Source organism: Rhineura floridana, chromosome 2 (assembly GCF_030035675.1).
Source record: "Rhineura floridana isolate rRhiFlo1 chromosome 2, rRhiFlo1.hap2, whole genome shotgun sequence".
NCBI lineage: Eukaryota > Metazoa > Chordata > Lepidosauria > Squamata > Rhineuridae > Rhineura > Rhineura floridana.
Window position 1 is genome coordinate 116,742,726 of NC_084481.1, and position 17,252 is coordinate 116,759,977.

At 41.3% G+C, this 17,252-nt stretch overlaps 1 protein-coding gene across 7 annotated transcripts in view; it reads left to right on the forward strand.

Moving 5' to 3' along the window:
- Positions 1-17,252, forward strand: part of PLEKHA7 (pleckstrin homology domain containing A7) — a 326,893-nt gene that overhangs the window by 130,678 nt on the left and 178,963 nt on the right. The gene's annotated exons all lie outside the window — the stretch shown is intronic.

Consider the following 17,252-nt stretch of genomic DNA (forward strand, 5'->3'; position numbering starts at 1 on the left):
CTGGGACCAAAGGCACCACAGAACTCATGACAGCCAAGGAAGTTCAGTGCAAAAGCTTGTTCATATTTTGCTTCTTACTTCTGGGGTTAACTATGGGAATGTGAAGATAAAAGATACAATAACTTTTAGATGCTAATATTACATACATATGTGTGTAATGCTACCCTGGTTGCTCTTTCTCAATAATAAAAGTTGCTTATAACAGCTGGGATAGCCCAGTGGGAAGGAGAGCCTGACTGGGAGTCCAGAGTCTGTGAGTTCAAATCCCCGCTTGTGTTAGGGCCAGCTAAAGATCACCCCCACAGTGAGTGGCTCAGGGGTTACGTGCCCTGCCACCTGTGCAGCCGTGGGCAAGCTGCATAGTCCCAAGGAGCCCAGTTGCCCCCCAGCTGGCAGTTTTGGCAAGGAAGGAGCTGGCTTGTGCAGCTGTGGCAAGCTGGGGAAGACTAGTCTCAGAGGGAAGCAATGGTAAACCCCCTCTGAATACCGTTTACTATGAAAACCCTATTTGTAGGGTAGCCATAAGCCGAGATCGACTTGAAGGCAGTCCATTTCCATTTTCATAGATGGAGAAGCTGTTAGATGGAAGGTGTCTAACCCTTTACCCAGCTATTGGTTTCCTTCTCCAAATCTGCTACATCAGTTTCTCCTCCAGGCCTCTTACTGGGCAGGTTTTATGTTATGTGAAACCATGTAAAAATAAGTAACTGGGAGTGGTTTACAGTGCCTTTGTACCATATCTTTGGTCCTGATTGCACCTAGAGAAGTGACCTTTTGGTTTTAAAAAAGCCATCAAGAAAACTTTACACACACATAAGCAAAACCATGGCTTAATGTAACAAAAAACTCCTGGACTTCCAGAGGAGATCATGGCTCCTTTTATCTTTCCTGGTCACTTTACTGCCATGGTTTGGCTTGGTGTATCATCTGAACCTGGGCTTATAGTTTAGCTGTCTCCATAAAAGGTTTGTCCTATGATTTACAGCTTGTGGTTTGTGTGGGATAGCCAAACACATTAGCTCATTTATATTAAGCCAAGGTTTTGCTTGGCGTGACATGCAAACAAGGACAATGTCTAGTTTGGCCTCCAGGAGTTCAGTCAGCAGATTAGCTACACAGAAATCCTTGATGAATCCTTATCAAGAAATCCTTGAGAGATGATGTTAGGTGTACATCTTTTAAAAGCTGCAAAGAATAAAATTATTGTGGAAATTAACATTATTAAGATGACAACATTATTTTTTAAATCTTAATTAGTATACTATTTCTTCATTTTTGTCAATATTTTGTTTTAAACATTTTCATTCAACTGCAGAATCAGTGGCAGTAATTAAATGTCCATTGTCTTTTTAGTAAATAGAAGATTTTTGTTGTTACCATGGTGATATTTGAGTGACGGTATAAAAATAAGTAATTGCTTTTGAGAATAATTAAAACATAACTGAGAATAGCTTATAGAATAAAATTGCAGACTTCTCTATAGTGGGTTCTTTAAAATGTCATTTAAAATGTATATTCTCATACCAGAATATTTGAGATTTTGTTGCTGCTTTGCTGCGATGAAAGTGATATCATTCCAAACTTCTATGCTATTTCTTCCTGACACGCTTAGGAAGATCCCTGTTTTCCCCAATGCCAACCCTAAACCAAAGCCATCCTGGAAGAAAGCCTTATTAAACACAGAGACTTTCTTCTGAGTTGACATGTATACTATTGTACTGCAAGTTAACTGTACAGTGAATTCTTAATGAGTCCCTGGTCTTTAGCTTCTGCAAAGCAGAAACATGCCTAAGAGTCTGCATAATTTTCACATTTGCCTTTTTGGAGGACGAGGATTCTTTAACATTTATTTATTGTGTAGAAGTATTTGCAGAAAATAATTTTTAGGCACTGTCTCATCTCAGGTGAACCCAGCAGAGGAAGGATGCATCCTTGTTGCCAAGAAAAAAGGAAGGGCAAACGATGGACTAAGGACTAAGAAAAAAAAGACAGAAGCAAAAAAATGGCACTAAAAAGAAGGGTAAAACAGCAGCTTTTTAAATAACCTTAGGGATTCCTAAGCAGGATAACACTTTCTTGGAAAGCAGCCTCTGTTCAAATAGGGAATGCTTTCTGATTACTACTGGATTGGGAGCAAAACAACAACAACATGAGGAACCCTTGGGATAATAGGTTCTTTTATAAGCGGTGACTAGACAGCTTCAGAATATAGTCCATCGAAAATGGATGGAGAGAATCTAATCCATCTGTTAGAATGGGAGGGGGAGTTCTATTGCTCTCTTTCGAGGCAGCCAAACTCCTAAGGTATGTTTCCAGGCCAGAGCCAAGTGAACTTTGGCAGCATCTCTAGTTCTGACTGAACAACTGAATCAGCATGTTGATCTACTGGGATGGAAATTGGGTAGCTATAGTGAATGCACCAGGGGAGCAAGAGACTTGACCACCTCTCTGAGGCATTGTACTGCCCTACAAATTGGTAAAAACGCAAACACAATTTGGGTTGTTTTTTCACAGTCCAATCCACTTCCTGTGTAGCTTGGAAGAATTTGGTAACATGTGCCTCTGAGCATATGGTGAGTGGTGGCAACATGTGTAGTCAGTCCAAAGAACAGAAACAAGACATGTGCTGTGCTGATCTTGTTTTAGCAGGGAGGAAGCAACAATATTAAGACAGTTGATATTGTTTAGATAGTCACTTTAAATACGTTTGATTTATTTAGCAATTTTAGTGAACTTTCCTATGGTAAATTATTTCCTTTTGCTTCTGTTTCTGTGAATATGTGAAGCACAGCAACACTTTGCATAATTTAAACTAAAAAAAACATCAAAAACAATTGTGGAATGATGTCACTGACTCTTCTGCAGAATAGTTTCCAGTGGATATGAGGAGTGTCTCAGTTTGCACAAGATAAAACAATAGGAGGTGAAATATATTCTAGCAAATTTCTAGGTGTGCTCTATGTTTTTAATTGACCATGAACACCTTTCCTTAAGTGGAGTGGTTTAAGCACAGCAGGCTGAACACACCTCAGTTTGTAAATGTTAAACTTTAGACTCCTTAATCACAAAATACTAAACAGAGTGTTAAAATGCTAAAACCATAAAACAATAAAGTAAAAGTTTAAAACAATAAAGCCAGTAAATTAGGAGGGAGCCACGGAGCTCAGAACAAAGCAACCTCCTCCATCGCCATTTCCCCCCATTCCCGTGGCTGTATAGTAACTGAATACAATTTGTTAAAGTAGCAAGTGCAGGCTATCTTAATTAAGTACAATTGAAAATATACTTAATCTGAATATCCTGACTAAATCATCAAAGATTAATAGGTGATTGATATGGAGACGTCCTGACATGCTTGTAGGATTCTAGCAATTCAGGGATATAATTGCATATATAGTGAAAACAGAGAAGGCAGAGGGTTATGCAATGCTATCACTTATTTTCCTTTACTCGAGATGTGGAATTTGGCAAAAACCATAATGAATCTTCTCTCTCTCTCTCTCTCTCTCTCTCTCTCTCTCTCTCTCTCTCTCTCTCTCTCTCTCTCTCTCTCTCTCACACACACACACACACACACACACACACACACACACACACACACACACACACACACACACACACACACACACACAAACACGTCTTCCAGCTTATGGACTAAATTTATAATTGAGTCCAAATTTATTTGTCCGGACTGTTATCAAGTTTTCCTATCAATACTTGATACTGAAGATGACATAACTGGCATAAAATAGCTGACATTGTACACACTGTACAAAATAAATAATGAAAGACCACATGTCTTGCTTTCCAAATGGTGGTGAAGGATTCTCCTGGCAGTTTGATAGGATTATCTGTCAAAGCTGGGCCCATCTGCTTTTTACTAATAAATGTACATTCTTACAATTACTGTACAGTATATCTTCTTTGAGGGCACCCACTGGAGCAACATCCATTACCAGTTTTCTCAAACAATTACTGTTTGATCAAATACATGAACTAGTTCATCTTAATATCCCCCACCCTTCAAAATACTACTCCAAGACTATTAACAACATTAATATGCCATCGGAAATCCCAGTACTGATATTGCTTCTGCAGAGGTGGACATGTTTTTAGAGCCTATGACACTCCTGTTTTGTGTCCTTGGTTGCAACAGAAGCTGTAAGTGCCCGCTGAAAAGCAAGCAAGCAAGCAAAAGAGTACAAGATGAGGCTATGAAGCCAGAGATGATAACACTGAATCTGAAACTATGCAGCAATACCCATTGATGTGGTGGAGCTATTCAAAACAGGCCATACTATTGAGTTCAACCATCTTCAAGCTAAAAGTCTTATTCTCTTAATGTTTTCTTCATTCATTCACACACACACATGTAGATAATGACCAATCACGAAACTCTAATAAGACTTTTGGCTGGTAACTCTTGGAATTGGTTTTGAGCTAAGTTATTTGAGTAGTACTTCGTAAATTATGTTTTGTTTTATGAATCCAGAGCATACTGTCAGGGAGGCATCTCTTACAGCATTTATTCCATGAAACATAGTTTCAAAGACCTGAAAGTTATAGCTAAGTTCTCAGGTTTTTTTTTTTAACAGTAGTGCTACAAATCACTGAAGTATTATAATCATGGCAAGTAAAGCAAAGCCATCCAGCTCTAATCCACTTTCCATGGAAAATTGCTAGGAAAAAATGTTATCTATACAAATCCCCAACACTGTGGTGCACAGATAGTTGAGATCTAGACAGCTCTGATTATTCTGTTGATACAGTATTTCAGAATGTATGGTCAGAATGCAGCTGACACAAGCTCCCCCACCCAATCTTGGATTTAGCTCAATCCCATGTGACTGAGAAACTGCCAGACACCATCCTTTCTAGGAAGGAGAGGAATTATTCCAGTGACCGCGGTCATAATTCCTAAGAGTAACTGCTGGGTTGGGCCAGTTTAATCTGGTCATCTTCCATGCACCTAGATTAATGGGAGCCAAAGCAGCAGAAGAAAATTGAGGATTGTCCAAGAGAGAAAGGAATGGTGGGGTTCCTACCTTCTTAGAATCATAGAATCTTAGAGTTGGAAGGGGACTGTAAGGCCATCAAGTTCAGCCCCCTGCTCAATGCAGGAATTCAACTTAAACCATACCCGATAGGTGATTGTCCAGCTGCTTCATGTTGCCTCCAGTGTTGGAGAGTCCACCATCTCCTTATGTAATTAGTTCCACTGTTGTACCACTGTACTCAACAGGTCCACCACCTCTCTAGGTCCACTGTTGTACCGCTTTAACAGTTAGGAAGCTTTTCCTGATGTTCAGCCAAAATCTGGCTTCCTGTAACTTGAGCCTGTAACTTTTCCTGCACTCTGGGATGATCGAGAAGAGATTCTGGTCCTCCTCTGGGTGGCAACCTTTCAAGTACTTGAAGAGTGTTACCATATCTCCCCTCAGTCTTATTAAGGCTAAACATGCCCAGTTCTTTCAGTCTTTTCTCCTAGAGCTTTGTTACTAGTTCCCTGATCATCATTGTTGCCCTCTTCTGAACGTGTTCCAGTTTGTCTTCTTAAAGAGCAGTGTCAAGAACCGGATGCAGTACTCAAGATGAGGCCTAATCAGTGTCAAATAGATGGGAACTTATACTTCACTTTATTTGGAAACTTCTGTTAATGCAGCTTAAATAGCATTTTCCTTTTTTGTAGCCACATTACACTGTTGGCTCATATCTTGTGATCAACAATTCCAAGATCCTTCTCACATGTAGCATTGCTGAACCAAGTATCCCTCATCTTATAACTGTGCATTTGGTTTCTTTTTCCTAGGTGCAGAACTTCGCACTTATCCCTTTTTACTTTCATTCTGGTGTTGTCAGGCCAATGTTCCAGCCTATCAAGATGACTTTGAATTTTGTTTCTGTCATTCGGCGTATTAGTTATCCCTCCCATTGTTGTATCATCTGCAAATCTGATAAGCATTCCCTGCACCTCCTCATCCACGTTATTAATAAAAATGTTGAAGAGCCCTGAGCCCTGCAGTACCCAACTCATTACCTCCCCCCCCCAGTTTGAGAAGGAACCATTGATAAGCACTCTGAGTACAATTTTGTAGCCAACTGTGGATCCACCTGATAGTTGTTCCATCAGAATATCATGGGGCACTTTGTCAAAAGCTTTGCTGAAGTTGAGATATATTATGTCCACAGCATTCCCACAGTCTACCAGGGAGGTTACCCGATAAAAAAATGAGATAAAATTATTCTGACAGGATTTGTTCTTGATAAATCCATGTTGGCTTCTAGTAATCACTGCATTGTTTTTAAGGTGCTTGCAGACTGACTGCTTTATAATCCACTCCAGAATTTTCCCAGGAATTGATGTCAGGCTGACTGGTCTGTAGTTCCCAAGTTCCTCCTTTTTGTCCTTTTTGAAGATAGGTACAACATTAGCCCTCCTCCAGTCATCCGGCACTTCACCCATTGTCCACAATTCCTCAGAGATAATAGACAGTGGTTCTGAGAGCTCTTCACCCAGCGCCTTCATTACTTTAGGATGCAGTTCATCAGGCCCTGGAGATCTGAACTCATTCAGAATGATTAGGTATTTCTCAACTATTTGTATATCAATCTCAAGCTGCAATCCTGCCCCTTCAACTTCAAATTTGCCAGGGGGGTCAAAGACCCCCTTTGGGGAGAAGACTGTGCCAAAGTAGGAATCGCTTTGGCCTTTTCTTTGTCATCTATTATTATTTTGCCATCCTCATTGTGTAGCTGAACCAGCATTTCTTTTCCCTGTCTTTTACTATGGATGTTCCTGAAGAAAACTTTTTGTTGCTTTTAGCATCCTTTGCTAACCTCAGCTCATTTTCAGCTTTAGACTTCTGGATGTCATCCCTGCAATTCTGTGCTGCCTGTCTGTACTCAACAGGTCCAAAGTGCACTTTCTCTTGTTGCGTAGTAGAAGAAGGTGCTGGGGCAGAGGACTAGGAATGTCAGGTGTATGGATGGGGGAAGGGGCTGAATGCTAGCGTAAATCAACCCCATTCCAGAAACCCCACAAATCCCACTGTAGCTGGCCAGAGTAGCACTGGATCCTATTTCATGACGTTTTTCTTCTTCTGCTGAAAGCTCCCTTCCCCAGTTTTGGTTATTTTTGTTGTTGTTTGCGATAATTACACATTAAAGGAAGTGATCTGCAGTTCTATGTGCTGTCCATAAACCCCTTTCTTGGCTAAGTGCTTGAGAGAAAAATCATACTGTGCATTTTCCAGCATAAGCCATTTTCAATAGATGCTTCCATCTCCCCTGAAACAGCAGATTTTTGCTTTGAAAATTGACTCTCCCAAAATTCTGAGCAGCACAGCTCAAGAGAAAGAAGGAAGACTTCCTTCGGGTCTCTGAAGTAAGGAGAATACCATTCCTCCTGAGAGGGAAGAAACCTCAGGGTGCTCTCATTGTGCTTCATTTCTTTTGATTAACTCTTTATGTAAGACGAATACACCACTCTGTAGGTATAACTGAAATACTATCTTTGGAAAACTTATTACATCAAGCAGAGTTTAAATTGACTTCCTACACTTGCACCCACATCTGGTTCCTTTAAAATATTCAAAACCTCACAAATACCGTTTTCAGCTGCCACAGTCCCACATGGGTCTTAACAATTAATATTTTATACATATATTTCTGCCTGGTGAAGGGGGGGACTTATTCAGTTCCTTATATAGAAACCCAAATATATTGGTTTGCCACCAGCCTGAGCACTACAAAGCTTTTGAACATGGATAGGCATAGAGGGTTTAAAGCTATAGTCACATTAATTTGATAACATGGAAAAATGTGTTGTGGACATACATACATGCAAATGTACAAAAGGTTTTTGTTAAAAAAACTAGCTATAAAGTAGACTGTTTTTGTCAGGATGGTAAGAAGGACAGAGCATATATCTATATAGGTATAGAATTCCAGAAGTTAAAAGTCTGTTTTGCAAAACCAAATCCAGGCAGAACAGCACAGTTCAGCACAAAGGAGATGGAACAAGCATTTACCCCATAAGCAGGGGAAGTCCAACTGAAAACTAGATCTGTAAATCTCTTGAAGCTCTAATTGGGAAAAGTTGTCAGAAAAGCTGAGTACCTTTTCTTATGAACTACTTTTCAAATGTTAAGTGTCATATAAATTGTCTAAATAAACAATTAGAAAGCTAATTGTAGAAGCTTATGCTAATATAAGGTGTCATTTCCCATGCCTAGGATAAACTAAGCACTCTTAGTCCTTGTTCTGTCAACCCCTTGCATTTGCTGGGTTGGAGGGTTTTTTTTTCTTTTTTGATGAAGTCAGATAAGCAATAAGGTTTGACACCAGCTGTACTAATTAATATGGCTTTTATTCAGGTACCAGATTATCAGCATTCAGGCTCTTCATAGCAAATAATATTTTACCAACCCAGCTATTTGGGTGGGTGGGGGGGCTCAGGTGAGCCAGTCAACTGCTCTCCCTAGGCCTTCACAGAGTCTACACCATTTATATATGTTGATTGATGTCTCCTTTGTCTGCGCTCTGAATTTGTGTCTCTGTGCTGTGTTTTTATAGCCAGCAAGCAGTGAGTAAGTCACTTGACCAGCATGCCAGCCACAGCTGGTCATAAGTCAGCTGACCTCCATCTGTATGACTTCAAACAAGGACTCTTATTTCAAAGTAGAAGCATACTCATTTGCTGGGTCATACTTTTGCTTCAAAGGTTCTGTGACTCATCTCTAGTCTTGTGGCAAGTGACCTAATAGAGAAAGGATCTGTAACTTCCTGTGAAAGAGGTCACAACTTTATAGTCTGAAGCTTACAAGTACACAGCTCTACTTTTGTGCACTTCCAGAGCCTCAAGAGGGGCTACAAATAAAGCATTGAATGGGACAATTACTGGATTTATATATTATCCAGACTACATTATTCCTTTGATAATACAGTCCTATGCATGCTTAGCTGGAAGTAAGTTCCCCAAGTTGGTGAGGCTCATTTGAGATCAACACAAAACCAACCCTTCAGTGTTACTGACCCACTCCTATGGAAAGCTCTTCCAATACGAGATTCAGCAGGCACCTTCTGTACTAACTTTCAAATATTTGCTGAACACTTTTCTTTGCCACCATAATAGTGAGCTGGTGTTACCTGTTTTCATTTTTGTGTGGGTTTTATTGTATTATAATTGTTGTAAACTGATTTGATATTTTTAAATGAAATTGCAGTATACTTTTTTTGTAGTTCTGAGTAGCTATGCACAGGATTGCACCGTTAAATGTTAGCTGTTAGGAAGAACCAGGAAGGGTAACCTGACTATTTAATAACCCCATCCCACAAAGGATATGCACAATTCTTTGACTCCCAATTAAAAGGCTGTGGCACCCTGAATGGGTTCAGTACAAAGGTAAGAAAGGGAGAGAAACACTGAAAAAATTACAGATCAAGAAAGAATGATGATAGAAGAAATGTTTCTGGGGGTGAAAGTTATGAGAATTGTATAGACTGCTGAAATAATGCTGGTTTAGGTCTGCCTTGTAAATCCTCCTGGTTAAGGGGGATTTGTAGAAGGAGAGGGGGGAAAGTCCCATTGCACAAACAGAAATCCTTATGCTGATGGGAGCACCATTCATTGGATACCGACTTTCATTCTGCTCAGTTCCATCAAACATGGGGCTATTGCTAGTATAAAGAATATTAATTGCCAATATGTTATTCTCCTCACCATATTATATTGTGGTGCAATGAACATAGTCAAGGAAAAATGTTAGTCTGAGATGACATGGGAGGTGACACTAACCCTTGATTTCCTGACCAGCAACATCTGAGCCAGCACTGAGCACTTCTTTGGGAGCTCTCTGGCTGGTGTTTGGGTCAGGAATAAAAAGAGGTGCTGCTGTGAATCCTTTTTCTGACAACAGTGGCTACAGCAGAAACTTTGACAGCAACCAGCAGAGGCTGTAACATCTAAACTAGGGAGGCAGATTGTTTTCTTGAATTTTCCTCTTGCCCTTGAAACATCTGTCCTGAGGACTAGTGGCACATTAACTGTGGTGCTAATCAATTATTTCCTGACCAGCAACACCTGAACCAGCTCTGAGCACGTCCTTGGGAAGGTTCTGATGTTGTGGCCCAGCAGTGTGGCAAACCCTGCAGAAGGCAACCCATAGGGGTTGACACATAAGTGAATAATCCCTTGGGGAAAGGGACACTCTCTTCAGGTGAGAGCTAGGGAATGGAGGGATGTTGGGTGAGGCCTCCCTGTGTGACAGGCAGGTTGGTTTCATATATGCACTCTTAAGTTTTTATGGTTATCTAATGGCTTTAATGGGAATCTGGAATGTGAGAGCAGCATTATACTGAATCAGACCATCTAGCTCATTGTCTACACTAACTGGCAGGAGCTCTCCAGGATTTCAGACAGGGTACTCTGCCAGCTCTACCTGGAGTGCCAGGGACTGAAGCAGCATTTTATAATTTGGGGGCTAAAAATCAAGTCAGATATGCAAGCTCATAGGATCAGATATTGAACTGCATCAGTTTAACAGCTAATATAGCACCATTATTACTACATTACAGTAGCCACACAGTTGGGAGAGCAACTGAAGGGTTAGATCAGGCTTTTCCAACCTTTGGGCCACAGATGTTGCTGGACTGCAACTCCCATCAGCCCCAGCCAGCATGGCCAATCGTCAGGAATTATGGGAACTGTAGTCCAGCAACATCTGTGGCCCAAAGGTTGGACAAGGCTGGGTTAGATGATACTACCAAATGCATTCTACAACTTCTTGGCTGATATCCAAATAACTGTGTGAAATTCCGAATGCTTAGTTGGGATTCTAAATCTCCTTCCCAATAGTAACACCCTCTGACATGTGGCAGATTGCCCCTGAAGCAAATCTAATAAAGAAATAAAATCAGATGGAAACCTAGCTTTAGATATATAAACAAAAAATTAACATAAATGAGGAGTATAGGAACATGTATTCAAGTGGAAGAAACGGACTTAACCTTTCCAAACATGGAACTATGCAGCCAGTTGCTGTTAAAAAGGTATTTAGCCTTTTTAATCCTGAGCCATGGAGGAATAATTAACCAACTGGAAGGGAAAGAATTTGAACAGAGCTTACTGGTGAAAAGACCACAAGCTGACTTCCACAGCCAGGTGTATGTTATTGGAATGGACTTCAGCCAGGTTAAATAGTTGTTCAAAGTATGTGATACTAATTAAAATATTTTTAAGACCATAAAAGGTTTTAGATAGAACTGATTGCTACATTTGGCAGCTTGCTTGAGTGCTATTGTTAGTGACTGTTTAAATATAGCTCTTAAGCAGAAAGAATTTTTTTTCGTTATTGGTATTTGGAAGTATTTCTCTGGATTTCTGGTTTCCACTAGATAACTACACCACAGAACAGGTCTTGCAAGTTACCATTGCATCTGCAAGGAGCTGCTGGCAGAGCTTTTCTGAGTGGTGAATCGGCCTTTGTCATCTGGCCAAGAGAGCTTTGCTCTGACACCTTCAGAGGCCTGCTGTAACAACTTTGGAAGGCACTTTGGGGACAAAATTGGTCAGATTTGGACCGAGTTGGATGCCATAGTTAGAGCAAGTCCAGTGGAGGCATCCAATGCACTGTCTATCCCTTCTGTACTGGATCAGTTTTGATTATTGTGGCCTAAAGATGTGGAAAAGCTGCTTGAAGGAGTGAGGTCAACCACCTTCCCTCTTGACTCTTGTCCATCTTGGCTTCCTAGTGCTACCTGTGGGAGGCTGATTGGGTGGGTCCAGGGAGTGATCAGTGCTTCTCTATAAGAGGGTAGAGTACCATCTGCCTTGAAGGAGGCAGTGGTGCATCCCCTCCTTAAGAAGAACTCCTTGGACCCAGAAGTGTTAAATAACTATCACCCAGTGGCAAATATCCCTTTTTTGGGCAAGGTGCTCAAGAAGGTGGCGGCAGTCCAACTTCAGGCATTCTTTGAGGAACCTGAGTATCTGGATCCATGTTAGTCTGGCTTTAGGACCTGGCCATGGCACTGAAACTGCCCTGGTCACCCTGGTTGATGGCATTTACCTTGATCTTTTGGCGGCTTTTGATTCCACGGACCACAGTATCCTTCTGGAGCAGCTCAAAGAGGTGGGGGTTGGGGATGTTGTAATTCAGTGGTTCTGGTCCTACCTCCAGGGACATGTCCAGAAAGAGGTCAAGGGAGGCTTGTGTTCAACACCATGGGAGCTTTCCTGTGGTGTTCCACAAGGTTCCATCTTGTCCCCATGCTATTTAACGTCTATATGAAGCTGTTGGGAGCTGTCAACAGGAGTTTTGAAGTGTCACAAATATGTGGTGGACACTCAGCTCTACTTCTCTGTTCCATCTGAATTGTAAGAGGCAGTTGAGGTGCTAGACAGGTGTCTGGAGGCAGTGATGGACTGGATGTGGGCCAATAAACTGAAACTCAATCCTGAACAGACAGAGAGATGTGTTCCAAGTTCTCAAGTTCAGGAAATGGGAAGACGGCCTTTTCTGGATGGGGTTTGCACTCCCCTGGAAGGAGCAGTTCTATAGCTTGGGGATACAGTAGGGCCCCGCTTTTTGGCACCCCACTTTTTGGCATTCCGCTAATACGGCTCCAGCTGGGCAATCAGCTGTAGCATGGGGAGCTCCAGCCACCACGCTACAGCTGACAGTGATCAGCTGTAGCACACGATCAGCTGTACTGTACAGCTGATCATGCGCTATGTCCCACTTTTTGGTGAGGGTCTGGTCCCTAACCTGCCATATGAGTGGGGCCCTACTGTACTCCTGTATCCAGCATTGTCACTAGAGGCTCAGTTAGCCTTGGTGGCTGGGAGTGCTTTTTTCCAGCTATAGCTGCGGTCATGATGGCTGGGGCAGATGGGAATTGGAGCCCAAAACTTCTGGAAGGTACCAGGTTGGGGAAGACTGGATTATGGTTTTCATGTAACTTTTTAACTAGCTTGCACTCCTCCTGCTTTGGGCTCCTTTGAGGAAAACAATACAAATTTGATAAATAAATAAATAGCGTGTTTATGTATATAGTAAACAACAGATTTTAGTATATTGAAGTCTGATTTTTTTTTTAACAATACAAGATCATCCAGAGACATTTTGGCTGGGTTCGCATGTAACACTAGCTAAACTACTCGGATGAACCAGAATGAGCCAGAGTGTCATGTTGGGCTTGCTGGCTCCCTTTCCACCCACACAGCCAGGATAAGGAGTTTAGCAGAGTTTAGTTTTGCTTGTACGGTATCCTGACTTGTAGTTATGGTCAAGCCAGTGATCCTAGTTTAAAACAAACTCTCGTCAGTTTCATCACTTCAAACCCATGTGTTGTGGAGCTGTCTTGTTAAAAAAGCCAGAGTTTCTTTTAAGCCTGGATCCTTGGTTCAAGAATTATGAAAGCCAGGAAACTTGTACAAGTGAAACAAAACTCGCCTGAAGTCCTTTTCCTGACAATGGGAAGACTGGATTACATTATATTATATTTAATTTATGTACTGCTTCACACAAAAGAAGTCTCCCTCTGTGAGGGGAAAGAGCCAGAGAAGTTGAAGGAAACTTGAAAGTGAGATAGAAGGTTGATATTTAATAACAGCAGTAGTAATAATATTTATTATAGCATACAAACCAGGTGTGTAAGGGAAAGAGATAAGAAAGGAAAGCTGTTATAGAAGAAAGAAGTGAGTGTAAAAGGACCAGGGAGGAGGGATGAAAGAAATTGGCACTAGAGGGGTGGCTGGGCGGGAATAAGGTAAAGCTGAGTGTGGAAGGATAATGGGATAAGAAATTACAGGAGATGGCTAAAAATAATTTGAGAGGTATGTGGGGGTGGGAAGGGACAATGTAATGCAAAAAGCCTTCTCCACTTAATGCTTCTGGATCATCAAATTATGTCTGAAATGGAGAGGCTGAATCACAGTAACCCCAGAGCCAATGTAGTCCCTTTAGTATCAATCCCTATATGTGTGTGTGTGTGTGTATATGTATGTATGTATGTGTATATATATATTTTATTTTATGTATTTTAATTTATTTTAATGTTTTTGTGATTTTACTGCTTACAATTTTATTATGTACATGTCTGATTTTATTTTTGTAAGCCGCCCTGAATGCCGTATTACAGGGTAGAAGGGCAGGATAGAAATATTTTAAATAAATAAATAAATAAAATGTCTGTACTTATCTTGAGGAAAGCTAAGCTATGGAACTCCTTGCCACAAAGAAAACACTGTGGCAAAGAGTTTAGCAATTTCCAGAGATGGGTTAGATATCAGTAGAAAGTAATGCCAGCCATTGCCAACTGATTTTTTTTCCTGACTGAACAGAGCAGAGGGAGTTGTCTCAGCTGGTCCACAGGAGAAGAGATACAAGCAAGCCATATTTCAGAGAGCGAGTGAACAGGGAGAGCAAACAGGAGTTTGACAAAGGAGTTCGACGGGGAGGTCCCTAATAAATACATACATACATACATACATACATACATACATACATACATACATACATACATACATACATACATAATTCTCCTTGTACAGTGTACCACATACCAGTGGGACTCTCAAGTTTACCCTGAAGTAGGATAGGACAAAGCACAGGCCGCTCCAAAACAAGTAGTTAGAAAGAAACAAAAGGTAGAAGAAAGTATGAACGGGAAGGATTCTCCAGTGGTTGTGACCTGCTATGTCTGTTTTCTTGCCTGAGAACGACATGTGATATACCTGCAACAAGTGCAAGTTCGTGGCACTGTTGGAAGAAAAAGTGTCTGTTGGAAGACAAATTCTGCCAAACACGGCCCCTCCAAGAAATTTCTTACTTGTGTTGGAGACAACTTTCTCCTACAGAAGGTGGAGGAAGCAACAGAGGATCAGCTATCCTGAACTTGATTCTAACCAATAGAGATGATTTGGTGGATGAAGTGGCAGTTATAAAAACTCTGGGGGAAAGTGACCACACCATACTTGAATTCTTGATTTTAACTGAAGCAAAAGCTGAGAGTAGCCATACGCGCACCCTGGACTTCAGGAAAGCTGATTTTAATAAACAATTGTAAGTACGGTTCCATGGCAAGTGACCCTAATGAGAAAAGGAGTCCAAGATGGGTGGGAGTTTCTAAAAAAGGACATTCTAAAAGCACAATGGCAAGCAATTCCAACAAAGAAAAAAGGGTGAAAATAGCAGAAGAAGCCAATGTGGCTTCACAAAAAGCTTAGAGATGACCCGAAAACAAAAAAGGACACATACAGGAAGTGGAAAGAAGTCCAGACCACACAGGAAGAGTACAGGCAGGTATCACAGAATTGCAGGGATGGCGTCAGGAAAGCTAAAGGTGAGAACAAGCTGAGATTAGAGAGAGATGCTAAAAGCAACAAAAAAGCTTTCTTCAGGTATGTCCATAGTAAAAGACAGAGAAAAGAAACGGTGGCACAGCTACTCAATGAGGATGGCAAAATGACAACAGATGGCAAAAAAAAGGCAGAAGTGTTCAATTCCTACTTTGGCTCAGTCTTCTCCCCAAAAAGGGTCTATGACCTTCCTGGGAAACATGAAGCAGAAGGGGCAGGATTGGAGCTTGAGATTGATAGACAAATGGTCAAGGAATACTTAATCACTTTGAACGAGTTCAAATCGGAAGGGCCCGATAAACTGCATCTTAGAGTATTGAAGGAACTGGCTAAAGAACTCTCAGAACCACTGTCTATTATCTTTGCAAAATCATAGAGGACTGGTGAAGTGCCAGATGACTAGAGGACAGCTAATGTTGTCCCTATCTTCAAAAAGGGCAAAAAGGAGGAACCGGGGAACTACAGACCAGTCAGCCTAACATCAATCCCTGGAAAAACTCTGGAGCAGATTATAAAGCAGTCAATCTGTAAGCACCTTGAAAACAATGCAGTGATTACTAGGAGCCAACATGGATTTATGAAGAACAAATCCTGCCAAACTAATCTTATCTTGTTTTTTCATCGGATAACCTCCCTTGTAGACTGTGGGAATGCTGTGGACATAATATATCTCGACTTCAGCAAAGCTTTTGACAAAGTGCCCCATGATATTCTGATTAGCAAGCTAGCTAAATGTGGGCTGGATGGAACAACTATCAGGTGGATCCACAGTTGGCTCCAGAATTGTACTCAAAGAGTGCTTATCAATGGTTCCTTCTCAAACTGGGCAGAAGTAACAAGTGGGGTACCACAGGGTTCAGTCCTGGGTCCAATGTTTTTTATCATTTTTATTAACAACTTGGATGAAGAGGTACAGATCATGCTTATCAAATTTGCAGATGATACAAAATTGGAGGACACAGCTAATACCATGGAAGACAGAAACAAAATTCAAAGGGACTTTGATAGGCTGGAGCATTGGGCTGAAAACAACAGAATGAAATTCAACAGGGATAAATGCAAAGTTCTACACTTAGGAAAAAGGAACCAAATGCACAGTTATAAGATGAGGGATACTTGGCTCAGCAATACAACATGTGAGAAGGATCTTAGAATTGTCATTGGTCACAAGCTGAATATGAGCCAACAGTGCAGTGTGGCTGCAAAAAAAGGCAAATGCTCTATTAGGCTGCAATAACAGAAGTATAGTTTCCAAATCGTGTGAAGTATTAGTTCCCCTCTATTCAGCACTGGTTAGGCCTCATCTTGAGTGCTGTGTCTAGTTCTGGTCTCTGCACTTCAAGAAGGATGTAGACAAACTGGTTCAGAGGAGGGCAACAAGGATGATCAGGGGACTGGAAACAAGGCCCTATGAAAAGAGACTGAAAGAACAGGGCATGTTTAGCTTGGAGAAGAGAAAACTGAGGGGAGATATGATAGCACTCTTCAAGTACTTGAAAGGTTGTCACACAGAGGAGGGCCGGGATCTCTTCTCAAACGTCCCAGAGTGCAGGACACGAAATAATGGGCTCAAGTTGCAGGTAGCCAGATTTTGACTGGACATCAGGATAAACTTCCTACCTGTTAGAGCCATATGACAATGGAACCAATTACCTAGAGAGGTAGTGGGCTCTTCGACACTGGAGGTATTCAAGAGGCAGCTGGACAGCCATCTGTTGGGAATGCTTTGATTTGGATTCCTGCATTGAGTTGGGGGTTGGACTTGATGGCCTTATAGGCCCCTTCCAACTCTACTGTTCTATGATTATGCCAAACTCTGCCTCCATCTGCCACATGTTTGTCACTGGCTATGCCCCTGCAGCACGATGGTGGGCCTCAGGAATTTTCAGCT